The sequence below is a fragment of the Lissotriton vulgaris genome, chromosome 8 (genome assembly GCF_964263255.1).
Source record: "Lissotriton vulgaris chromosome 8, aLisVul1.2, whole genome shotgun sequence".
NCBI classification, from domain to species: Eukaryota; Metazoa; Chordata; class Amphibia; order Caudata; family Salamandridae; genus Lissotriton; species Lissotriton vulgaris.
The window spans coordinates 1,302,090,785-1,302,117,398 of record NC_141696.1 but is presented as its reverse complement, the minus strand read 5'-3'; the positions used below and the strand labels follow the sequence as shown (position 1 = coordinate 1,302,117,398).

Below are 26,614 nucleotides of genomic sequence, written 5' to 3'. Positions count from 1 at the left end.
GGCATGCAAGTAATTACCGTGCCCAGTGGGGTTGGGTGGGCCATGCCTTTCTCAAATTCGCAGTGAGACTCACATTGTGGAACCAATGGTGTGAAAACCCTGGGCTAGCAGATAGTAAAACTCATAATTGGATGCAGCGAACCCTACACCACCACACCACCGTCACCATCCTTATATGGTGTTTGTAGTGTGTCCCCACTAATTGTAGACTGCTTGCTAGCCCAGGATGATATTTGTGACTTCAGTTGGTCGAAGAAAACCCAACATAATGGGATGGGCATATTTTGGATCTGATACAATAACGTAGGTAGCACTACCATTTACATGAGTGCTTTTCTGCCTGCTATCGATATCTGTAGTCTGGGCCACCTTTCAACTTGTGTACTTATCCTCTTCAGGTCATCTCCCATAATTTTGTTTCATTAGGTCTCTGTCCCAATGATAATAAATCCTTAAATAATGGAGTGAATTTTCTGTCCAGATTATGAGATAATCTAGTGCAGGTATTTGAGTATTTTCGTTTATAGGCATCAGTAGTGATTTCCCCAATTTATAGTTAGGCCGAACCTTCCACCAAAACAATACATTTCCCATATGGGCAGATTCAGATTTGTTGCTAGATGTTTTACCAATAAGAGTATGTTGTCAGCATACAGTGATAGCAGTATCCAACGGGATCCCAGTTTTATGCCATGATTATGGTGGTATGCACTCCAGAGGCTCGACAGCAAACAATATTGGTGATAATGGGCATTCTTGCCTGGCACCACTGTATGTTTATGGGATTTGATGTTTGACCATTGACTTGTATTTTAGCTACTGGTTGGGTGTATAGCAGGTCTATCCATTGAAGCATTCCCCTGCTCAGTTCCCATTCTGCTTAGCACAGTACGCTTACATTTTATGGAATTGAACACCTTTGTAGCATACAAGAAGGTAGCAGCGGCTGAAGTGTAAAGGTCAATGTGATGCATGACTGCACATATTGTTCTATGGTTATCCGCTGTAGAGCAATTAGGTATAAAGCCTGATAGATTGTGTCTTACGAGCCCTTTCATTAACAGTAGCAATCTGTTCACTATTACATTGGCTAAGATGTTATATCTGTGTTATTTAATGATAGCGTTCTAGAAGAATAACACCTGTGGGGGTGCTTTCTCGGACTTCAGTAGCGTTATGACAATTGCCTCTCTGAGTGATAACACTTGTATTGTATACCCTAGTTCCTGTTTTGGCTACTGCGACCTAATAAGGCAATCTAATGTATGACCTGGTTTCCTGTATATCCGAGCTTGTGCATATTTTCCTAGAAACGTAGTCTCTCTCTCTGCCTCCTCTTGACATTCTTGTCTTTTATTGTGTATGCCCTGTACCGTACCTGGTCTGTGGGCGTTTATATATTTATCTTTGAGTGTTTTTATATATTTTTCCAATATCTTCCACCTTCCCCTGATGAATTTCAGTATGCCTCTACATTTAACTATACATTCTCCCCTCACAATGACCTATAATGCCTCCCAAAAGGTGGCGTATGTGTCCACTGAGCCTTGGTTGATATAAAAATATGTATGAATTGTCTGAAGTTTATTTAGTCTTGAAAAACCCCAGCCAGGAGCATATCTGGTTGGAAGCTTCATTTTATGCAGGTTTTTCATACATCATATATAAGGCTAACGTAATGGGGAGTGATCAGACAGATGTGTTCTGGGCAGATGTGTAACAGTCTTCGTCAAGTCAACCACATCTGATGAACATAGCCAATAATGTAATCTGGCCTCGGAATCATATATGGCCGAAAACATGAAGCTTTTAGTATTGCACTGCTATTTCCTTCTACGGTATAGCTGCATCATGTCACCATGGCCCTTAGAATGATGGCCACTGTGCGCTGTTCTATTCACTGTACTGGGAAAAACGTTTTTCTGATATAGTTTGAGGACATGGTGTTAATTTGGTCTTCTGTTTAAAGAGTACCCCTGCACTGCTGTGTAGCCCAAACCCGATCACACCGTAAGCTGATTTCGCTTCCCAATAGTGGAGGTAGTTCATGAAAAGGGGAGGAGACTGAGCCCTGAAATTGCTACAAAGGGAAGCATTTGGACCCGGTGATTAGATACTTGGCAGCCAAAGGGTCTTAATGAATCTTATTAAAGAAAGTGAAAATCCAATTGACATTGACTTTAAATGTGGATGCTCAAAAAGAAGAATTTAGGTGTAGGAAACGAACGTGGGCTTTTTATGAACTTGGACATGATTTAAGAATGCATTTAATAAAATACCCACGAAAAAAATATGTTCTTTGGGGTCCCATTTATTACATCTTGCTCATCTTGGAAATACACCCATTTGACATTCGCAAGCTCTGATGCCTATAGAGCTAGTCTGTCATTCTATACATCAAGGATACCCAAATGATGAAGCTTATCACCAGGCTTGGTGAATGATGGGAATCCATACACATAAATTCTTATGTTTAGTTAACTTTGTTTTGATTCTTGGTGGGAACTTCATTTTTTAGTTCTCTCGTCATATAGACTCTGGAGTATATTTTGTATGTTTAAGTCAGTTTAGGGGCTACATATTCCAGCTAGTCTTTAAATTTTGGCCTCCGACCCTAATTCAATCTCTCTTTGTGTATGTCATGATTTAAGAAATCCTGCTGCCAAAGACTAGGCTCTAATTGTCACAAGGGAGGGCTTGAAACCAGTGAAAAAAGAAGAAACGGGCAATGCTGGAGATGCCAGTGAGTATCACAGTGGTCATTAAAGAAATATGTTATAACTAGTGGCAGCTGCTTGGGATCTGAAGTAGTGGGGGGAATAGAAATACAAAAATTAGCTCAGACAAAAAATAAATAAAACTTTACTTACCTGCTTCTGCGGTCACTGTATTGCTCCTCTCCTGATCCTTGACTCCAGGGCTGATGCACAATGCGCAGGCTTGCAGGTGCCAATACTATTCCTAGCATGAGAGAAGCGCTGGGATTGGTCTGAGTAGCCTGGTTTGCCGTTCAGACAGTGCCTAGGAGCCTGTGGCTCTCCACCTGGCTGTACAACAGAGCCGGGCGGAAAACTGCAAAGTGCACAGCAGTTTGGCTGGCCTAAGACTGCTGGCCAAACCGTCATGCGCACTTAGTAGTGCCCATCACCCCTCCTCCAACGCGCTCGCTGATAGCCTGCAGGTCAGAAGGAAAATTCAATTAATTTATCATCATTTTATTTTTTCATGTGTTTAAATCTGCTGTCACCTAGTGGGGCGATGCTCCGCTGCCATAACGGAGGAGCTGCCCCCGGTTATAACATAAAGCAGTATGAATATCAAGATTTAACAGCAATGTTTTCATTGGGATTTTAGAGCTGAAGTTTTTGATTTCTTTGTTTCTTTTGCTTGTCTAAAGATTGTTGGCGTATGTATTAAAAGTGTACTTACCACCATCTGAGGAAACTGTTTCCTATGTTCGAAATGCATCTGGGATATGATTTATTAATATATATAATTGTTTAAAAAACAGTCATGTGGTTGAATATCAGTTTTGGTAACCTCAAACTGGAAATTGGTTTAACAAATGAACACAGACAGTAGTGCGATCTCATTAATGAAGCATTGTCAATTATTATCTGATAGAGACTTCTAGCCGCAGATTCCTTACCTTTGAATTATCCACAGGCTTCAGCTTGTATCCGAACGTTTTTTTGTTAGCCGTACCCTTGCGCGGCAGTAGGTGGTGTTGATCGGCTCCGCGTGTGGTTGGCGTCGTTCGTGCTGGATGGGACATGCGTGGTGCCTATATAGGCGCCACCCCAGTGCACAGATGTTGGTTCTTTTCTTTCCGCGCCTGTCAGCACCGACCCAGAGAGAGCCACCCCTTTAGCCACTTTTTGACTGTACTTATTGAATGTTTTGTCAAAGTGCTTTGTGAGAGTTCTACTCCTGGTGTGGCAGGGATGTCCACTAGGAAAACCGACTTCAAGCCCTGCGGCGCCTGTCACCAATAGATGCCAGTGACAGACCTGCACCTTGTATGCCTCTGTTGCTTGGAATGTGACCATGACGCGAAGACCTATGCCGATTGCTGCACCATAGACCCCAAGGCCTTGAGGGAGTGATCTGCTCGAAAGGAAGGTCCTGGGATCAGTAGTTTAGTCCACAATCTTCGTCACACTCCAAGTCGCTGAGCCATTCGGGTAAATCCCACAAAAAGAAAAAAAGCAAGAAGTTGAAGAGGTCTTCGACTTCACCTCCTCCGTTGGACCGACAAGATGAGGGAGCATCGACATTCGAGGCCTGTCTCCGCTGTTGAGCCAGCACCTAAGAGCCGGAGCAATCCCCTCTCAACTCCATGAGTTTTATGAGTCCATACGCCTCATATTTGAGCGGCCCGCTCATAGCGGCATGCCTTTGGGCCCTGTGGGTTCAGGCGGGGCCCCTACTGGTTCCACAATGGCGACTGCAGCCCTGAAGCCAGTAGGGACCCTTGGTTCCATGGATGGATCTGGTCAGACCACCTCAACCTTCCCCGGTCCTGTTGCTGATGCTCCAGGCACCGCCGGTGCCCTCCCCATTCTGATCCCCAACTCCAACATGGAGCCGGCGCAGCATCATCGGACCCAGACTAGAGCCATGCCTTCCCGCCCAGAGCCTGAGCACTATTCTTATAGCCTAGGACTTTGGGAGGATTGGGAGGGGTCGCTGGACCCCTAGTAATACCAGCCTCTAGATCCCCAGCTGGGACTTGGCGGAGGCCAGTGGACTGTGGACTTCTCCAGTTACTAGCATGATTTTTCTCCCCTTACTATGGCTAACTAGGTGGGAGAGTCTTTTACAATGGGAATAAGAAGGGCTGCAGCGGTCCTGGACCTTTGCCTACCCTCAAAGTCAGACAAGTTGAGCAACTTGATGAAGGAGCTTCAGCCGGAAGTGTCCCCTGCTAAACCGCTTCTCACTTTTAATGGCGGCCTCACAGACGTCCTGTTTGGGACATGGTAAAAGCCTAGACGAAGGGGTCCTGTGAACAGGACGGTTGCCCCTGGCCGCCACCACCACCACCCTACTCAACGGGACACCAGCTCCCTCGGTCAACACCCTACCCCACAGAGCATGGTAGTCCAACCCTCTACCTCCCATTTTGCTTTACCTCCCCCTCCTTTGGATATGGAATCCGGAATGCTGGACAACTTGGGGAAGAAGATGTTGCGCAGGTGCTGCTGATGGTCCTGATGAGGGCTGGGCTGACCTCCCTTGGACTGTTACTGACGGCAGACAAGTTCATGATCCGATTTGGACTTGATACCACTGACACACTGGGCAGAGCAGTTTTAATGACGGTGGCCTTACAGCCCCACAGCTGATTGAGCACAACTGGCTTTTCTGGGGATGTCTAAACATCACTGGAGCGCTTTAAGGACAGCAGGGCTACGGCCAGTTCTTTAGATCTTTCCATGGACTGTTGCCACCCCTAATTCACTGCTTTCTTGGCCACCAGAGTGGCTTCTAGCCATGTCTATACACACCCATCCAACACGGCACACAACCTTCCCAGTCTTTGCTTGGTCAAGGACGTGCTACCCACAGACCCCGGGCAGCCAGAGGTAGACAATTTCTACTTGTATAATGAACTATTTTGGAAAAAGATATGAAAAGAATTCAATAAAAATTATAAATTGTAAAATTACACATATGTAATTATGGTAGTACATTTAGAACTGAACCAACTGCTCAAATGCATTTAATTTGAAGAAATACAGGTCAAGTGGGTACTTTCCCTTTTTGTTTTTGTCAGTCCACCCCCGGTAGCCACAGCCTCCAAACCCTCATGGTCTGCCCCCTTAGCATCATGGCAGGGCTCGAAAAATCAAAAAATTGTTACTAGACCTGCAGGTCTAGTAACTTAAAAAATCTACCCGATCTAACTCTAATGCACTTGACCTCTGTGAGCAAATGTGACATGCTAACAAGATTTAAAGGCATTTATATTGCTCCTTCACTTTGTGAGCAATAAAGATGCCTTTAAATCTTGCTATCTTGTCCCATTTGCTCCGCTTTCAGAGAAGAGGTCAAACGTCAGTTGGTCTTCCCACTCACCAGAAAGGGCGAGTAGGACCTAAAAATAGCTTGCCCTAATTAAAATTAGCTTGCAACTGCGGGTGGGCGAGTGAATTTTTCGAGCCTTGTAGGGGCATCGAGTGGGCGGTAGGATCTACCATCAGCCGCCCCACTGGCATCTATAACATCAGACCAGTGGGTTCTGCAGATTATCTGGAGTAGCTGCCCCCTCCCTCACCCCTCCACCCATGCCACCTGCTTGTAACAGACTAACTGAGGACCATCTTTCTTTTATCTGCCAAAAAATGTACAGCTCTCTTGGCCAAGGGAGCCATAGAGAGGGTGTCGACATCAGATGTAGGTCGTGATTGCTATTTCCATTACTATCTGTTGCCCAAGAAGGACAGAGGCCTTAGTCTTGTCCTCAACCTGCCCCCTCTCAGTTTTTTCCCCAAGAAGAATCAAAATGCTCATGCTCTCTCAAGTCTTGTCTGCCCTGGACCCTGGATACTGGATGGTAGCATTGTACTTGGGAGACGCAAACTTTCACATTTATGTCCTGCCTGCGGTTTACAGTGGGCCATGAGCACATCCAGCTTGACGTGCTTCCTTTTGGCCTCACCAGCGCCCCTCCAAGGTGATGGTGGTGGTCGTTGCTCACTCATCTGCGAAGATCAGTGGTAACAATCTTTCCCTATCTTGATGACTGGTTGTTGAGGGCTGCCTTGCCCCCAGGCTGTCTGCTCCCACCTCCAGACTACAACGACCTTCAGCATTTGCTGGGGTTCACTATCAACATACTGAAGTCACACCTAACTCCCCCCTCAGAAGCTCCCTTCATCGGAGCTGTTCTGAACACAGTGCTGTTTCAGGCCTTTCCTCCTCAACGCTTATGCCAATATATTCACAATATGATACCGAAGTTTCAGCCTCTATCATGGATTTTGATGAAACGGACTCTGAGGTTGGTGGACCTTAATAGCCTCCTGCATCCTGCTTATGACACATGGCTGCTGGCATATGCAGGTTCAGCAGTGGGACCTGAAGTTCGAGTGGGTGCAGCATCAGGGAAATCTCTCTGACATGGTCCAGATCTCAAGGGAAATGCAAAAGATCTGCAGCTGTGGTTAATGAACTGCGATTGGGTCAATACCAGACTCCTCTCCCTTCCCCAATGAATCACACCTGGGATGGGGTGGCCCTTTGGGAGAGGTGGAAATCAGAGGCCTCTGCTCTCCGTCTGAATCCAGACTCTATATTAGCCTTCTGGTGCTCCGGGCGATCCGGCTGGCATTAAAAGCCTTTCAACCCTCAATCAAGGGAAGGCTAGTGCGGGTGTTCACGGACAACTCCACCGCCATGGAGTACTGTAACAAACAGGGCGCGGTGGGGTCGTGGACCCTTCGTCAAGAGGCCCTACATCTCTGGATATGGCTGGAATGTCAGGGCATTTCCTTGGTGGTTTAACACATGGCGGGCTCTGTGAACACCAGGGTGGACAAATGCAGTCAAAGATGCCTAGCCGATCACAAATGGCGTCTCCATCTGTAGGTGGTGCAAGGACTCTTTCAGCATTTGGGGGGTGGGGGTAGCTCTTGGTTCGTCACTGCCGAGAATGCACAATGTCTGCAGTTCTGCTCACTGGAGTTTCTTAGGCGTCTCTTGCGCGAAGACTATTCTCAAGTGGAGCTCCGGCCTCCTGTACGCCTTTCCACCCAAACCAACCCTGCCCAGAATTCTTAAGAAGATCAGGTACAACCGGGCCCAAGTCATCCTTGTGGCTTCAGGCTGTGCTCGAAGAGTTTCATGTCCTGAGCTGTTGCGCATGGCCATCAGTCCTCCGATCAGGCTGCACCTTCGGTGGTTGGGGTGGGGGGGATCTTCTGTTGCAGCAGCAGGGGAGTGTTCCCCACCCGAACCTGTCAACTCTCCGCTTTCTCTCATGGAGATGGAACAGCAACAGTTGACAGTTTTCGACTCTCTGTTCGAAGTATGCAATGTTATTCTGGCAGCCAGGCGTCCCTGGCTGCCAACATATTTTCCTGATGGTATACTCTTGATGGTGGGGCAATTTTGTGGCATGGTGTGCTGACAAAGCAGGTTGACCTCCTTTCTGCTGCTTTTTCTAAGATTCTTCTCTTTATTCTTTCCCTTGCACAGCAGGGCTCTGCTCTGGGCGCCTTAAAAGGTTATCTTTCTGCCTCTCTGCGGTTGCCTGACCAGCCATCTCTTTTCAAACCCCCTATTGTACATAGGTTCTTGAAAGGTTAGCAACATACATTCCATCCTTTTCCCTTTATCATGCTTCAGTGGGACCTTAATCTCGTCCTGATGTTCCTGATTTGTGCTTCCTCTGCGCCCTTGCCCAGCTTTCCTCTTAGGCTCCTTACCATCAAGACGGCCTTCCTGTTGGCAATAACATCTGCCTGGAGGGTCAGTGAGGTTCAGGCTTGGTCATCCAAGCCTCCATACCTGATAATCTACCCATATAAACTAATTCTGTGAACTAGAATGTCCTTTCTGTCGAAAGTTGTCACTCCCTTTCATGTAGGCCAGTCCATCACTCTGCCTACTTTTTATTCTCCACCGCATCCCTCCAAGGAAAAGGAGCATCTTCACCGACTAGACCCAAAAAGAGCATTCTTGTTATCCAGTATTAGGGGTGTCTTTCATAGATTCACATGCCTGAATCATTCCCCGTCGTCGAGACGGGAGCCTCCGGTAAATAAAAAAGTAATGTCCATAGACATACATGGAGAGAAAGGGTCCAAGGGTCTCCCCTTAGTAGCCTTTCCTTGTCCTTATGTAAAAAGGACCAAACTGACATAGTCAGCCAATCAGCTCCGACCTCCCTCTAGAACCTTCCTGGGAGGAGCCTCAGTCCCTCAGATTTTCTACCGCACGTTGTGCTAGGGAGTCTCCAGCCTGAGCTCTCCTCAGGATTATTCTAAACTCAACAAACTCTCTTGGAAGTTTTTCTCTGAACCTACAAACTCTTCAAGGACTTCCTCAACACACTATCCCTGAAGTAAGTGTGTGTTAAACTGCCTTTTCCATGTCTGACTCGGGGAAGAAAGCCCTGTTCAGGGCCTGCTCTTCCTGCAGCAAGAAAAGGATTCATGTGGATGATAAACACGACCTGTGCCTGTATTGCCTTTACCCGGATCACAATTCGGAAAAATGCGCAATCTGTCGGTCTTTTCCCAGAAAGACTGTGAGAGACAGAGAAGGTCGCCTTCTGATCTGGTTGGACAGGCTTAAGAACAGGGACAATCTGGAGTCCTCTGTCAGCAGCGTTTCCAGAACTTCTGCTGTTTCGAGTAAGAGGCCAAGGGACGCTTCCCCGGGCCCCTCAGACACTCCTCCTGCGAAGACCCACAAAAAGTCTTCAGAGGCGAGATCTGTATCATCCTCAGTGTCTGCTAAGGAGGATAAAACCTTCAAAATGCCTGCTCCGTCCTCCAGACAAAGCCAGAGGACTACTTCAGTCAAAACCACAGTGTCTACCACGTCAGCATCGTTGCCCTCGGCTTCGACGACGATGACTACTTCCTCTTCGTCTACAGGTAGGCCTGTCTCTTCAATTATTCTCCTGACGTCATCGTCGTCGACGACAAAATCCATGTCGACAACGAAGACTGCACCGTCGACGACGCCGTCCACAGTGACGAGCCCATCGTCGTCACAACCGACGACGACGAGAGTGTCGACGAGAGACTCGTCGACGAGACCATCGTCTACGAAGACACCGTCGACGAAGACGACGACTGCGCAATCGTCGACGACCAAGATCCCGTCCTCCACCCCTCCGTCGACGACGACCTCGTCGACGACCCCATCGACGACCCCGGCGACGAGAGGCTCGTCGGCGACGAGCCCGTCGACGAAGACACCGTCGACGAAGACACCGTCGGCGAAGACACCGTCGACGAAGACACCGTCGACGAAGACACCGTCGACGAAGACACCGTCGACGAAGACACCAAAAGCTCCGTCGACGGACTCGACGACGACACCGTCGACGGGCGATTCATCGTCCAATGAACCATGGAAAAAATCAAAGCTGGTGGAGACGCCGTCCATGATGCTACCACCGTCGACGGTCCCCTCGACGACTACAAGCTATACCATTCAGACTGGCAAACAGGGCAAGTCAATAATTACCCCGGAAACAACGTCTCCTAGCAAGATGGAGAAGCAACCACCTCAAGAAATTTTCCAAAGCGAGGAATCCGAGGAGGATGAACATCTGGATCCCGCTACTTCAATTTCAGAGCTTCACATAAAATGCCAGAGCACAGATGAGGAACAGGAAGAATTCACATATCAAGAACACTCTGTCCAAGCCAGTGTCCGCACCGAAGTAACCCCCATGATATGCTTGCCGGCGACCCTGGTGGATGACTTGAAACTTCTTGTGCAAGACTATAAGCGGCGCTTTCCGGAGCCTAGCAGAGGCGGTCAAGCGCCTGAGAGCCCCGCACCAGGGGACAAGGGAGATCAGACACCTCCAGCTCATGTACAGGTGTCCGCACCGGAACGCCCTCATCCTCACCACCAAGAAGTCCATCCTCAGGTGGTGGTCTCTTCGGACGAAGAAGAGGAAGAGGAAGAACTGGAGGAAGGAGAGGTCCAGGAGGTTCACTCAGACCACTCGGACCAGGATGTGGAGGACGAATATATTACATCATCCCCAGCTTCACCACAACCACGCCAAGCGGACTCCCCACCGGTGGACATTGCGGGTTTCCACAAGCTGGTGGAGAGAGCGGCGAAGAGATTCCACATGGTGGTGGAATCCACGGAAACGGACTGCTTCCTCCATGACTTCAAGGAACAGCCTCAAAAATCTGCAAAAGCGGTTCCAATCATAGATTTCTTGTGGGAACAGGGAAAGAAGCTAATGCTCACTCCTGCCTCTGTGCCAGCGGTGGTCCCACGCCTTGAGAAGAAATACAGGGCACCACTCACTGCAGCGGCTTGCCTAAATGGTCACCCCAAACCGGACTCGGTGGTGACGCAGGCGGCCCAGAAAAACTCCCGCAACCCTTCCTCACCACTGTCAGCTCCCCCTGACAAAGAGGGCAGGAAACTGGACACGATTGGCAAGCGCTTCACTTCCACGTCGGCCATGTCCATCAAGGTGGCCAACTCCATCGCCTTGCTGGGGCGTTACAATCGACAGCTATGGGAGGACATTGCCCCTTACATAAAGGAACTACCTGATGACGTCCAGGGTGAGGTGAAAGCGCTCCTCGTTGAGGGTCAATCTTCTGCAGCGGAACTCATAGACTGTGCTATCGACGCAGCCATGACAGGCTTCCGTCAACTGGCGGGAGCTGCCGTTCTGAGACGCCAGGGATGGCTCAAAGCCACTTCATTCCGCCAAGAAGTTCAGGCAAAGGTTCTAGACATGCCCTTCGACGGCCAACACCTGTTTGGAGTACAGGTAGACGAGGCCCTACAGGCCATTAAGAAGGACACAGACACGGCAAGGGCACTGGGCTCTCTACAGTCTAGGAACCAGTCCTTTCGAGGCAACAGGCCCAGAGGTCAGTCCTCCTATCGAGGCTCATATCAAAACAGGTCCTCGTCCTCATTCTCGTACAATCAAAAAGGCCAGTACCAAAACAAGCAAAATCAGGGCAGACAATCCTCATTCGGAAGATCGTCCTACAGAGGTAAAAATACCAAGAGGGGCGCTGGCGGCCGCCAGTGACCACCTACTCCAGCCAGTCCAAACACCATCTCCATCCTTTCGAATTGGAGGAAAGCTGACCCACTTCCTTCACAATTGGCAGTACATCACCACGGACCGGTGGGTTCTTCAAATTATTCGATTTGGCCACTCTCTCGAGTTCACCTCCATCCCTCCCAATACCCCTCCACGCAGACGGACACACAAACATCAACGCCTGCTTCTAATGGAACTTTCGACAATGCTACAAAAAGGAGCAATCGAAAGGGTTCCGGCATCCTCGAAGGGGAAAGGATTTTACTCCCACTTCTTTCTTGTACAACAAAAAGAAAACAAGTGGAGACCCATCCTGGATCTCCGGGGCCTCAACACCTTCCTACGAAGCCAATCGTTCAGGATGGTGACGATTCAGGAAATCCTGGGCATTCTAGAGAAAGGGGATTTCATGGTGTCACTGGATCTCCAGGATGCATACTACCACATCCCTATCCTCAAAAATCACCGGAAGTTCCTAAGATTCGAGGTGGCGGGCCGTCACTATCAGTTCAAAGTTCTGCTGTTCGGCCTCAAGTCAGCGCCGCGCATATTCACGAAATGCCTTGCGCCTGTGGCGGCCTTCCTGCGCCAACTGGGCCACCAGATCTTCCCCTACTTAGACGACTGGCTGGTGAAAGCACCCTCACCGGGGGACGCGGTCACGTCCTCCAACGCCTGCACCAATCTCTTTCAAAATCTGGGATTGACGCTCAATATCAAGAAATCATGCATGGTTCCCGCAACAAGAATTACCTTCCTAGGGGCCATGTTGGACACAGGCTGCACGAAGGCCTTCCCCTCAAAAGAAAGGGCAGACAAGATCTTATCTCTGGCCACGGCTGTGGCAAAGAAAAAGCACCTGAAAGTTCGGACTTACACCTCCCTCCTAGGGATGATGTCCTCCTGCATACTCCTCATCCCACACTGCAGGCTCAGAATGCGGCCCCTGCAGGAGGCACTCGCGAGCCAATGGACCCAAAGCACTGGCTCATTCGAAGACATCCTTCGGATCACACCGAAGATTTCAAAAGCTCTACAATGGTGGACACATCGCCACAATCTGACAGTGGGCTTGCCGTTCCTCCTCCCAGCATCACCTCTGGTGATAACAACCGACGCCTCCCTAGAGGGATGGGGCGCGGTGCTCCAGGACCTGCGGATCAGCGGCAAATGGGACTCTCAAGAGCAATTGCTCCATATCAACCTCTTGGAACTGAGAGCAGTGTTTCTGGCTCTACAAGCCTTCCAACCACGCATCCGGAAATCCCCAGTGCTCGTCAGGACGGACAACACCACGACGATGCACTATCTGAACAAGCAAGGGGGAACGCGTTCACTCTCGCTCTCACGCGAATCACAGACGATCTGGAACTGGCTGGTGCTACACGACATCCAACTCAAAGCGGAATATGTTCCGGGAAGGGACAATACCATCGCAGACGCCCTGAGCAGGCAGAAGTCCCTCTCCCACGAGTGGGAACTATCGGACAGCGCCCTCACTCACGTCTTCTCTCTTTGGGGAGTCCCAAACATCGACCTCTTTGCCACCAAGAGGAACGCCAAATGCCCGTGTTACGCAAGTTGGCATCCCCAACCAGGATCACTAGGAAATGCGTTCTCCATAGGATGGTACAGCGTCTTTGCATACGCCTTTCCTCCGTTCCCGATGATTCCACGGCTCCTCAGGAAGATGAAAGCGGAGCCATGCACCCTGATCCTGATTGCCCCGTCCTGGCCGAGGCAACACTGGTTCTCGGATCTGCTTCGACTATCCATCAAATCACCGATCCGCCTGAACCAACACCCAGCCCTACTGACGATGTCCGACGGGCAAGTGCAACACCCGAACCTCCAATCGCTCAAATTATCAGCCTGGCTCCTGAGCACAGAGAGTTCGGTGGCCTGAATATCCCGCAAGACTGCAAGGATGTGCTAGCCAAAGCAAGAGCAGACAGTACGAACAAGACCTACTGTCTCAAATGGAAGAGGTTCTGCATATGGTGCTCAGTACAGGGCTTACGGCCACTCTCCATCACACCAGAACAAATATTACCATACCTCCTGCATTTGGCCCAGTCGGGACTGGCGCATGCGTCCATCAAAGTCCACCTGGCAGCGATCTCGAGATTCACCAGAACGGTCACAGGGCCTTCTCTGTGGTCTAGTCGGCTAGTCAAGCAATTCCTCAAAGGACTATACAGATCCTTCCCGAGACCTCGGAAGGTACCTCCCACATGGCAGCTTAACCTGGTACTCAACCAGCTTATGCGTCACCCGTTTGAACCCATCCACAGGGCATCGCTTCAACACCTCTCATGGAAAACAGCGCTCTTGCTCGCTCTAACTTCGGCCAGAAGGGTTAGCGAGCTGCAAGCCTTGTCCATTCAAGAACCATACCTGCAATTCAGAAATGATAGGGTGATACTGCGGCCAAACCCTAAGTTCATTCCAAAGGTACCGTCGGACTTCCATCTCAACGAACCATTGGTCCTTAGGTCATTCTTCGCCAACCCTTCCACAGCAGCGGAAAGGTCGCTGCACTCTTTGGACCTTATGAGGTGCCTGAAATTCTACCTGGAGAAGACTAAGGATCTCAGGAAATCCTCACAGCTGTTCGTGGCATACAGCAGGCCAAGAATGGGCCTACCCCTCACGAAGCAAAGCATATCCAGATGGATCTCCTCGGCGATTTCCTTCTGCCACGAAAAGGCCGGCCGGCCTTTGAATGACCGTGTCCTAGCTCACTCAACCAGAGCGATGTCTACATCGGCAGCACTGTTTGCTGGGGTACCGATCCTGGACATCTGCAGAGCGGCGACTTGGAAGTCACCGCACACTTTCTCCAGACACTACTGCCTGGATATCGAACTCCAGAAGGACGCGGCAGTGGGCCAGGCGGTGCTTCGCCATCTCTTTCAGTAAGGTGAGCCTTCCTACATCCCGCCTTCCAGGTATGCACATTATTGCTCTGATGAGATTATGTCTAAGCTGTCTCTTTATTGTATGATATTATATGCATTATCTACTATGACGGCAGAGCAACTCTGTTTTACAAATGTGCTACTGTGATTGCTAGCTACTCTGATTCAGGCATGTGAATCTATGAAAGACACCCCTAATACTGGATAAGAAATGCGTTACTTACCTGTAACAGCAGTTATCCAGTATTGGTGTCTTTCATAGATTCACATGCAACCCTCCCGCCTCCCCTGGAAGGACTCACTTCCCTCTCGGAACTATACTACGCCAAACCTAGCTGGGTGCGTACGAAAATCTGAGGGACTGAGGCTCCTCCCAGGAAGGTTCTAGAGGGAGGTCGGAGCTGATTGGCTGACTATGTCAGTTTGGTCCTTTTTACATAAGGACAAGGAAAGGCTACTAAGGGGAGACCCTTGGACCCTTTCTCTCCATGTATGTCTATGGACATTACTTTTTTATTTACCGGAGGCTCCCGTCTCGACGACGGGGAATGATTCAGGCATGTGAATCTATGAAAGACACCAATACTGGATAACTGCTGTTACAGGTAAGTAACGCATTTCTTCTACCCTGACCACACTAGAGAGTTCCGAGTGAACAACCAACTATTTGCCGGGTACATGCTCCGCCTTGGGTCCGACTTCTGAGACCCGAGAGACCTTTCCTTGGTATGGGGGTAAGGGAGCCACACACAGCAGATTGCCTACACCGATGCCCCAGTGGTCCAGAGCCTGCACGCCTCTTCTCCCTTCCACCTGCCTTTGATTTGGAACTGCGCTCCCCCTCCCCCCTGACTTTCTGCACTTAAATCCTGCTCCCTGGTTCTTATTTATGGACTTTTGACTTTGCTCAGGCCGCCATTTTGTTGCTGGCCACCGTCGATTACCAGGACCAGACCCACCATCTTGTTTGACGTCTGTCCTTTCCCTCTGTCCTCCGGTCTCCCCTTGACGATCCTCAAACGTTTTTTTCCCTCTTTCTGGTCTGCCTTAACTCCATCCCCCCCTGGTTTCCTCCTCTTCCATCACCCTCTCTCAGAACACTACTCTTGTCCCCCTCTACCTTCTCTCGCCCCTATGATTTTTCCACTCTGGTTATTAAATCTGTACAACTAATGTTTTCAAATTACTGTACCTTGTCCTTATGTTAATCGCTCGGATATCTTGACTTTTGAGTTGAACGTTTTTCTCTTTTCGTTGGACTACCTTTACTCCATCCCCCCTCAGGCTCCCTTTCCCCCTCCCACCTATTCTTTCACTCATATTCTTGTCCCCCCTTTATTTCTCTGCCTCTTATGATTTGTCTTTTACTTTGAAATTTCTGTGAAACATGTTTAAACTATTATTCCTGTAACTCGCTGCTTTTCCTTATGTGAAGCACTCCGATACTTCCGGGTCTAGCCAGCGCTATATAAAACTCAACATAAATAAATACATAAGTAAATATAATGAAGCGAAGACGGGAAAGGCTGTTCAGAAGTGACGCTTCTACATTAAGATCTGGTACGCATTAGCCAATAAGCAATCCCCAGAGGACTTGCGTGCTCTTTCCACCAGAGCTAAAGCTGCGACCACTTCGTTAGCATGCGATGTCCCGGTCCTGGACATCTGCCAGGCAGCAATGTGGGCTACTTTGCGCACATTCACAAAACACTACTGCCTGGACAGTCCGAAACGTCTGGATGTGCACTTTACCTGTTCGGTACCGCAGGACGTTTGGGTATGAAATTGTTTTGCAGATCCACCTCCGGGAAGGTATTTCTTTGGTATCCATCAATTCAAAGGTGAGGAATCTGCGGCTGGAAGTCACTATTAGATGGAAAAGTTACTTACCTTCGGTAACGCCTTCAATGGTAGAGAGACTATCTAGCAGCAAATTCCTTGCCAACCCACCCATCCTCCCTGCTCTGCGAACAGATTTCTAGGGGTAGGGCATTCCCATTTCAGGGCCCTATTTTTCCAAATCAGTGGTCAGTGATCTTCATGGCTCTGCGCTCCTGGCATGGAAAGTCATGAAAAGAAATTGACATCCGCGCGCTGGGGTGATGGCTATAAAGGCGTCGCGCACATCACATCCATTACTTACGACGCCTCGCAGAGTTGATCGACGCCACCGACCGGTGCACAGCGGTACTTCTCAACAAAAAAAAATCCGGGTCCTCTGATGCCTGGGGATAATTCAAAGATAAGGAATCAGCGACTAAATCGTCTTACAAGATAAAGCTTTACCGAAGTTAAGTAACTTTTCCTTAAAATTGTGCTTTTAAATTTTGTGCTCATTATGCCAAGCGCAAAGAAGTGTGTGCTGCAGTGGGACCGATAGTAGGTGTGCCCCGGGCACTTTTAGAGTTGTGTTTAAAACCGTAGCCATAAGCTAAATGTAAGAAATAATGTTTTTCAATCGCCCGCACAGCATAATTTAAAAGAGGCCCCAATTTTGGGGTGAATGACGTCTGAAGGCTAACATGGTAATGTCAGGAGTATGGAAAAGTCTCCGAGCACTCAATGAATCAAGTTCTTTATGTTCACATCTGTTTTCAAACTTCGCCCTTACGTGTTTCGTCTGTGCTGGCAATGTTGCAGCAGACTTCTTCAGGGCAGGTCCTGTTGTGATGTAATAAGAAAGGCCTGATGATATTGTAGGTCTTATTGTTTCTTGAACAGTCCCAATAAACGTGTGTGCTGTCTGAGGCGCATATATTAAAGTTGTACCATAGTGTCTTCAGGAGAGTACTCCTGCCATGCGGTGTCACCTCCTTTCCTTTGATACACGCCAAAGGTAGGCCGAAGAAAACAGCTCGTGTTGGCGAGGACGGTTTGAAAACAGGTAAAAATAAAGAACATAACGATTGACACCACAAGCTCAACCTTGATTCATTGACTTCTCGGAGACTATTTTTCATATTTGGACTTTTCCAGCCGGGAAGACTTGGTGGCTCCCCCTCCTCATAGAGTGCTGGATACTTGTGAACATTCAAATACTACTAACTGTGACCTATTGCATACTTTGGTGTGTGCACCCGTGTCCCCAGCCACCTCTGGTCTGAATTGCAAGCCATGTTAGGAGTATGAGCTACTTTCAGAGGCGGTTAGAGGTTAGACCGGTGCAGTGGTGGCTCATGATGCACTCCAGGAGTATGATTGCTGTTCTTTCGCTTTGCAGTGTCGGCTTTCCAAGATTGAAATAGTTTTTAATTTTTTTTTTGTGTTCATAAGTTCATTGCGGTAAGAGCACAATTTACAACATTCTCCTTGATTGAGAGGTTCATCCGTTGAAAATCTAATGTTTCTGCAATGGGCAAAATGACATTGCCGTGTTGCACCAATCCTCGAGAGCTTTGTTTGATCTTTTGAAGTGCTCGTAAATTGCTTTGCGGTTATGGCGCCCAAATGGCTCCCGTAATCAGCCTGACATTTCTGTAGTGCAGCCTGCTGCTTTTCAGGGGAAGGAATTAGAGCCACTTCATGCTCAGTTTGGCCTGGAAATGTGCAGATGGGAGCTCTATAAATCCATTTATGCATACAGAGTAAATGGCTAGTCTGTGGAAATTCCAGATATTGATGCAGCGGCCATGCTTCGGTGACCTGCTGGGAGCCGAATTACTGGATTTACGAGGACTGGTCACTCTCCAGATGGAAGTTTTTTAAAGAAATGTACATTCTAGCAGAAGAGGTATAAGAAAAGACCTGGGACGCATTCAGTGCAATAGGAGGAGGTGACCTTTATATGGGACTCAGTGGCTCTCCTCCTGTGCCCTGGAACTCTTTAGCCAAATGATCACATTGTGTTCCCTTGCTGGGCATTACCTTAATGGGCACTGTGCCCCTTAGAGTATTGAAGCGCCAGACGAGTTTGTCAAGAAGCTAAACATCCTGTAAAGACTCAGTACTCCAATCCCCAAGCTTTTCTAGACCATTATTGCATATAGTCCAAAGAAATATCCAATATAGGTAATTTTCCTGCACCACGAGAGCTCCTACTGAGTCATCTGTACGTGAAAGAATAAACAGTCCTTGACTGTTCTCTGCTGTGCCAGGGTCCCTAACTGTTTTGTGACCCTTTAAAAAGTAGATAAAACTGCAAGTGGCAGGGTTTTAGATGAACTAAAATGAGGGTGAAAAACCACACAATGAAAGTCTAAAATTGAGTTCAAGCGGGAAGATAGAACAAACATTTTAAGAGCCAATAGATGTGCCCTTGGCAAACTTGTAACATTTTTGTTTTGGAAACATGCAATATGCAAACAAAAATGGCAAAAAAGTACAAATCGAGGAGTGGTCCAGCCGACGAGGCTTTGGTATTGAAGTGGAGCCCGAACCTGGTACTGAAGAATATAGACTATGGGATCTCACGTGACTTTACACCAATTTCTTACTACTCCCAATCTTGTCATACGATACGTGTTACACTGTTGTTAAGATGTTTAAAACTAGGCTCTTTGCATTCAGCCACAGAAGAGTGTTTCCCCCAACAATCTCTCTCCAGTTTAATAATAGGCAGAAGGATCAATCTTGACCCCTAACGTAACCTTCCAGCACACCAATACGTTTCTTGGGGCAGCAGGTCTTACTAGTGCTGCATCTACTCCATTTAATAGGTGTTGGCTGATGACTCTGCAGATCCCCTTCACCAGTACCCTAAACACCCCCTCCTGTCTCAGGTGGAGCGTGTAAAGTTCTGATGAGCTGGAATAAGGGTTCTTGTAAACCCCTGAAGCTATGCCTTGTTCTTTAGATGGAAGGACGCTGTGTTTCTCGCCAGTGCTGTGAGCAGTTATTCATGGCTCTTTATCCAAGTATGACATGGTTATAAAAAGACTCTGGTCTGTAGGAATGTGACATACAAGGGCCACATGATGATTTTGTGGCTGGGGCAGGTCAGTAGTGGAATGTGTTGATAAAGAGATTGCAAAGACGTAGAGTTTTCACAGCTTTTTGGAGGTGCTACGCCCCCCGCATCTGTTTAGCCTTGAGACCCAGTGACATTGATGCAAACCACCCCCACCTTACACCTGCCCAAGCTGTACCCCTACAAATAGTATTTTCAAACTGCGGCCATGAATGCTGCCCGACTATCTCTTTACATACAGGTATATCCCTCAGAAACCATTGCAAGTATGTATTCACTCCTGTATGTTGTGCCCTTAGTACCTTGCATCTCATCCGTTACTTGCATATTTTGTGCCTCGCTTATCCAGAAACTCAACAAAACTGCATAGTGTGATTAAAATATCAATATCATGACCTGTTTGCTATGTGTTCCATGTCAGTTTCAAATACCCTTTCATATGGCAAATAAGTGCATTGGTCAGAATTAAGCTAGCTGGGTAAACACCTTTGTTTGTTTTTTGTCCTCTTTCATCTTTAGATGTGGTTGTACATGATTGAGAATGCCCTCAAACATCTGATATAGCGCTTTGATGCATTGGTTCTTTGGGGGGGTGGCTCCTACAGCCAATTCGGCATAATCATTGGATCTCTGATTGTAGGGATTTTGTTCGCCAGTTCACACATTTGAAAACGGAAGAAGTGCAACCATAGTTGAGTTTGCAAAGGTCATATACAGTTCCGCCTCCATCCTCTGGCATAATGGCGGCCATCTGTATCTAATTATGATGTCTTTATGTAGCACTAAATCCGGCTGCCCAGTCATGATGGTCTCTCTCCTTGAGAAACCCTACTACAAAGGCCCAGTGAGCACAGCTGATGTGGTTTGAACATTTGGTACCACAGCTACCCATTTGGTTTAACCGGCTGTTGCTTTTGCTTTGTTGTTGTCTCAGACTGACATCTTAACTTTTTAATATGCCAGATGGTAGTTCATGGCACTGGATCAAGCAGATCAGATTATCTGTGGAAATATTTTTTGAATAAAGAGAGTAAAATTGCCTCAATTACTTCGCAGTCATTTGCGAAGACTATGTGAATGAGTCACTTTAATTTTAACATGAGGGAATACTTTGAGTAAAAAAAAAGTCACAGAGGATACTGACAAGACATTGGTACCAACAGAAGCTGCTTGTTCTGCTGAAACCATTGTCTTTTAAGCCAAAAATGTCATTAACTGATGTAATGTGAAATTTCCCAAATTTTGTGAGCATAATTAAAATTTGACACTGGCTTGGTTTAGAACCGTGTTAGTTTAACTCAAATGTTTAACATGTATGCCAACTGAAGAAATAAAAATCTACCTTTTAAGTATTTTAATTTTTCCCTCGGTAAACTGAATTTACAATTTTTTCATTGTTTCACTTTGATTGTTCTGAACATAATGTTCTCACCAAATTGAGGCCATTTAAGAAATATCAATTAAAAGGTGAACATGGAGCAAAGCAATCTATTGCAGAATCCTTTCTAATGAGATTGAAATCCATCTAGGGTGCTGGGCCGGACTGGATGAAGAAGGGTAGGTTTGAAAGTTAATTAGTCTGAAAGGTTTTAGACTGAGTTTTGAACCCTCAGGCATCCCGTCCTCACCTCCCATGTGGCAAAGAATAGATTTCAAAGGTCACAGCTGCCATCTTATGCACCGAAGGACCCACTGTAACCACAGTCAATGCAGCATAGCGTCAGTCTTTTTAATGTTTTTAAATATGTTCTATCTGGAAGAATGCCTTTTAATCAAAAAGAAAAAGACCCTTGTTTGATGTTTACCTCATAGCTTTTAACATATTTAGCTTGTCTGGCGGCATATCTTGACGGAGGCTTCTTATCATGTTTTTAGAAAATCCTCAACTTCCAAACATTATTTCTAAAAGCGATAATTACACGAATGACAGCTTGTCTGCACACACAGCCTTACAGATCGGGTATTACATCAAACAATAAGCCGGTTAAAATGCTCATCCTTATCTTTTACATTAAACATTTTCTTCTTTTTTCCTCTAAATATTTAGTTTTTTTCGATGAGCACCGGAAATAAAAAAAGACGACAAAAGGCCTCCATAAGCTGGATGGTCCATAAGACCTTTTTTCAAACGTTGTCACTGACGTAAAATTATACTGCTCTACCAGTCTGAGGCAAATGAAAGGGATGCATATTTCGAGATTTGTCTTTTATCTGGCTTTGCAAGTAATGTAAAAAGAAACACTGCCTGACTGCCTTATTTATTTGAGTTGTAGCGAAAATGAAGACCCCCTCATTAATATTTAAATATCTATTCCTTATGTCTTGAATCTCGGGTGTATAGAGGGTACTATGATGCTACCACGGGAATTTCTATTAACTGGACTGCACATATGTTTTATTTCATTATTGAGTGTCCTAATACTAGACAGCACATGCACTGTCTGTTGCAAGAAGTATTTTTAGCTTATAATGGGCCTAGAGCCCGCCTCTTGCTTACCCTTGTCATTGGTGTTTGATTGCTTCTTATTCGTTAGCTTATGCAGGCTTTCTTTCCTATTCTTGAGTTTCTCCATCCCCGTAAGCACGGATGCATTACTGTCCGTAAACTGCATGTCTTTTCAGATGCTACGTTTTGCTTTGTGTTCAAGCACTGAGAGTGCATGTGTTTTCCAGCTCTTTCCCTTGTGTGCTTCTCCTCGCCTCTCTATGCTTCTCTCTCTCTCACCTGTGCGCTTCTCCCCTGCCCGTGATGCGTTTGCCCTCGTGTGCTCCCCCACCTGTGTTGCTTTCTTGACTGGGTGCATCTACCCACTCCCAGCTGGAAAAATACTCTCAGTCTGTAACCCATGTGCTTTTCTGTCCTCCACCCTCTGCGCTCCAGGTTGCGCTGTAACGCTGCCATTTGCCCCCCACCCGTACCCTGCATGCTGCTTCCAGATACCCAATATTGCTTCAGCCCCCACTGGTTCCCCATGTTACTTTCGCCCCCTCCAGACGTTTTGTTCCCCCTCCCCACTCGCTAAGCCCTGTGTTGCTTCCACGTCCCCAACCCTGTTCCTTCAACAAAAGGAAAAACATTTCATGTTTTTTTTATTTATTTATTTTTTTTTGTACGTTCAAGAATCTCCAAAATGCAGAAATCCTATTTTTTATTTAGCTATGCTGCACACATCAAGGACGTTGTACAGTACAGCTAAAACCCAGTGACAAAGCTAGTAGGTCACAAAGGTGTGATTGCCGATGGTGTTGAATTTGTTACAGCTATAACATTATTTTGTTATGCCTGTGCTCTCTTTCACAATCATCAGGGTTTGTCTACCAGATCCCTCTATGTCGCGAACAAGCTAATATTGAGCAAAGCGTACTGTATACATGGATATTAATCTTTCTTTGCGTCTTAAATGTGGACAAGATTCTGTTTCAGAGAACCCTCGGCTTCTTCACCTCTTTCTAATTGTGAGGGGCTTACACATTCACCCCGCATTTTATTTCCATTATTAACCCTCCCTAAATGTAAGGAACAGAGTAGAGACTTGAGGCTTTACCCTAAGAACACCGCTGATGTCAGTCTTCTCATATCAACCCATGGCACCAGCCCATCTCCTTAAGTGACCTGCGAAGTACAACATCTTTACAATCCCTGAAGCCCTTGCAGCTTTTTAGAGCCATAAGGAGACTGCATTGCCCTCCCCCATTGGTTCCACGCCTGTGCTGAGAGCTTAAGTACTAGATAGAAATATGTACATTGGAAAGATACCCCATTGAGTAAGGTACTTGCTGATGAGATGTGCACACTGTTTAGTGGTTACATATTTGAGTTCCTAATCAGTATCCGGGATTACTATAGTAGTGTGTGCTTTTTTGACACTATAAAAATATTTTTTTCCTTTAAACCATTGTTTTCTTTTTTTATGTTGTAGAGGGCCCAGCAGCTCCCCCACAATACAGTTCTACATCAGCCATGACAAAACAAAAGAAGCAATAAAAAAGTCAAAAGGCTTCATCATGCATTGTTTTATATGCGCTAGTGTGTTTGCTTCGATGTGAAATTTGAGGGTGTGTGATAATGAGCCAATGGTTGTTTGGATGAGGCAAGGGCATGAGATGTATGTATGTATGTATTAGTGAATGAATAGATGAGTGGTTGAGTGAGCTAGTGCATTAAGCCTGAGTGAAATTCAGTCCCAATAAGACAGTGTTCCTCAGTCTTTCTATAGAGTAATCTAATTCACTCATTTAGACCACATTTTCGACCTCTCTGTGCAACCGAATTGGTCCTGGTTGCATTAATAGAGAATGTAGGGAAGATGGCTGCATCGTTAGGGCTTTAGTTACCCATTGCGACCTTTGACCCTGCCATCAGGTAGGTCGCCCCCCAAACGGTTCTCCTGTGGCGCTACCCCGCTAGTGCCTCGCTGCTGCCTGCCGCCTGTGCAACTTCGCTGTGACCCTGCTCACTGTTGGTTTCCTGTTGTCCTGCCCGTTTTGTCATTCTGTTCCTCTGATCTCTGTTGCCTTGTTTTCTTGTGTACCATGTGCCCCCTCTACCCGTTTTTTCATTCTGTGCCCCTGATCTCTGTTGCTTCGTTTTCTTGTGTACCCTGTGCCCCCTCTCCCCCCTCCCCGTTTTTTCAATCTGTGCCCCTGATCTCTGTTGCCTCGTTTTCTTGTGTGCCCTGTGCCCCCGCTCCCCGTTTTTTCATTCTGTGCCCCTGTTCACTGTGTGCGCCTCGTTCATCGTTGCCCTTGTGCCCCCTCTCCCGCCTCCCTCCGTACCACCTTTCTCCCGCCGCTGCGTCCATACAGCCCGCCCCCCGCTGTCTCCATACGCCACCCCGCTCCCGCTGTGGGAGCTGCTCCTCCCTCCCACAGCCCCTCATATGGAGGCCGCGCAGCTGTTTTGCAGCGGGCTGTGCAGCGGGCGCGCACAGCGGGCGCGTCTAAGGCAAGCCCGTCTGCGCCCGTCCGCGCCTGGACCGCGCCCAGTGCCAGTACCCCTGGCCCCCGCCGCACCCAGAGCACCCGACTGAGATACGACTCTGCTGCCCTCAACGCACTCCACACCGGACGAACACCCGCCTGCTACCGAGCCACCCCGAAGCAAACCCACGGACCCTTCACCTGTCAAGCCTGCAAATACACCTGCCTCCGAGCCTGCAGACCACCAACCAGACCACGCAACAACAACAACCACCTCAAGTGCATCCTCCTCAACACATGCTTTGTCCACAAACACGCCGTTGAACTGTGGGACCTCCTCGACACAACAGCACCAGACGTCGCCTTCCTCACGGAAACCTGGATGAACGCCTCCTCGGCCCCCGACATCGCCATAGCCATCCCGGACGGCTACAAGATCACCTGGAAGGACGTCAACCAAACCGGAGGAGTAATCGCCATCGTCTACAGGAACACCATCAACATCACGACCATCACCGAAGACACACACTCCGCCGCCCAACACCTACACTTCCAGATCCACACCGACCCCAAGACCACTCTTAGAGGAACGCTCATCTACAGACCCCCGGGCCCACGCACACAATTCAGCGAAACCATCGCCGACTTCATCAGCCCGCATGCCCTAGCCACACCAGAATACATCCTCCTAGGGGACCTGAACTTCCACCTGGAGAAAAGCAGCGACAACAACACCACCACCCTGCTCGACAACCTCGCCAATCTCAGACTCAAGCAATTGATGAACACCCCCACCCACATCGCCGGCCACACGCTCGACCCCCATCTTCTCCGCCAGCCACCACGTCTCCTTCAGCCACTCCTCTGGACTTCACTAGACCGACCACAGATGCATCCACTTCACCTTCAAAAAGAATACATCCCACCACCGCACGCAACAAATCCCCCGCAGATGCTGGAGCAAAATCACCACAGACCAGCTCCACTCAACGCTGAGCCAGAACCCGCCAGCCGACGCCGCCGACACCAACGACTCAGCCCACAACCTCGCACAGTGGATCACCAACTGCGCCCACGACCTCGCACCACTGAAGAACCCCCCAGGCATGACCCGCAACAGGAAAACCTCATGGTTCTCAGACGCCCTCAAAGAATCAAAGAAATCCTGCCAAACCCTCGAAAAAACCTGGCGCCACGATCGAGCTAGAGAAAACATGACAGCCCTCAAAATCGCCACCTGCGAACACCACCAGCTGATCCGCACCACCAAGAGGGCATCATTCAAAGAGCGACTAGACATCAACACCCACAACAGCAAGGAACTTTTCAACATTGTCAAAGAGCTCTCCAACCCCAGCAACAACGACCTCACACTGTCACAAGAACTCTGCAACTCTCTCGCCACGTTCTTCCACCGTAAGATCGCAGACATACACGACAGCTTCGGACCCCAGACTCCACCTCCAGCCACCCAACCAGCGGCCCCCACCACCACCCTCAGCGCCTGGACCCCCATCAGCACTGAAGACACCACCAACGTCATGAACTCCATCCACTCTGACTCCCCCTCGGACCCATGCCCCCATCATATCTTCAACAAATTGGACACCATCATCGCACCCCATCTCCGAAACGTCATAAACATCTCGTTCGCGTCAGCCGCCTTCCCCGAGAGCTGGAAGCACGCAGAAATCAACTACCTTCTGAAGAAACCCACAGCGGACCCCAAAGACCTCAAAAACTTCCGCCCCATCTCTCTTCTTCCTTTTCCCGGCCAAAGTCATTGAGAAGACCGTCAATAAACAGCTGACTGTTTTCCTCGAGGCAAACAACTCACTCGACCCATCCCAGTCCGGATTCCGAGCCAACCACAGCACCGAGACTGCCCTCATAGCAGCCACTGATGACATCAGGACCCTGATGGACAACAGAGAAACAACCGCCCTCATCCTCCTGGACCTCTCGGCAGCCTTCGATACCGTATGCCATCGCACCCTAATAATCCACCTCTACAACACTGGGAAACAAGGAAAGGCCCTGGACTGGATCACCTTGTTCCTCTCCGACAGAACCCAGAGAGTCCGCCTCCCT

At 48.1% G+C, this 26,614-nt stretch overlaps 1 protein-coding gene across 1 annotated transcript in view; it reads left to right on the top strand.

The window, feature by feature from the left end:
• DDX10 (DEAD-box helicase 10) overlaps positions 1-26,614 on the top strand; it is an 832,256-nt gene that overhangs the window by 303,640 nt on the left and 502,002 nt on the right. The window lies entirely within an intron of this gene.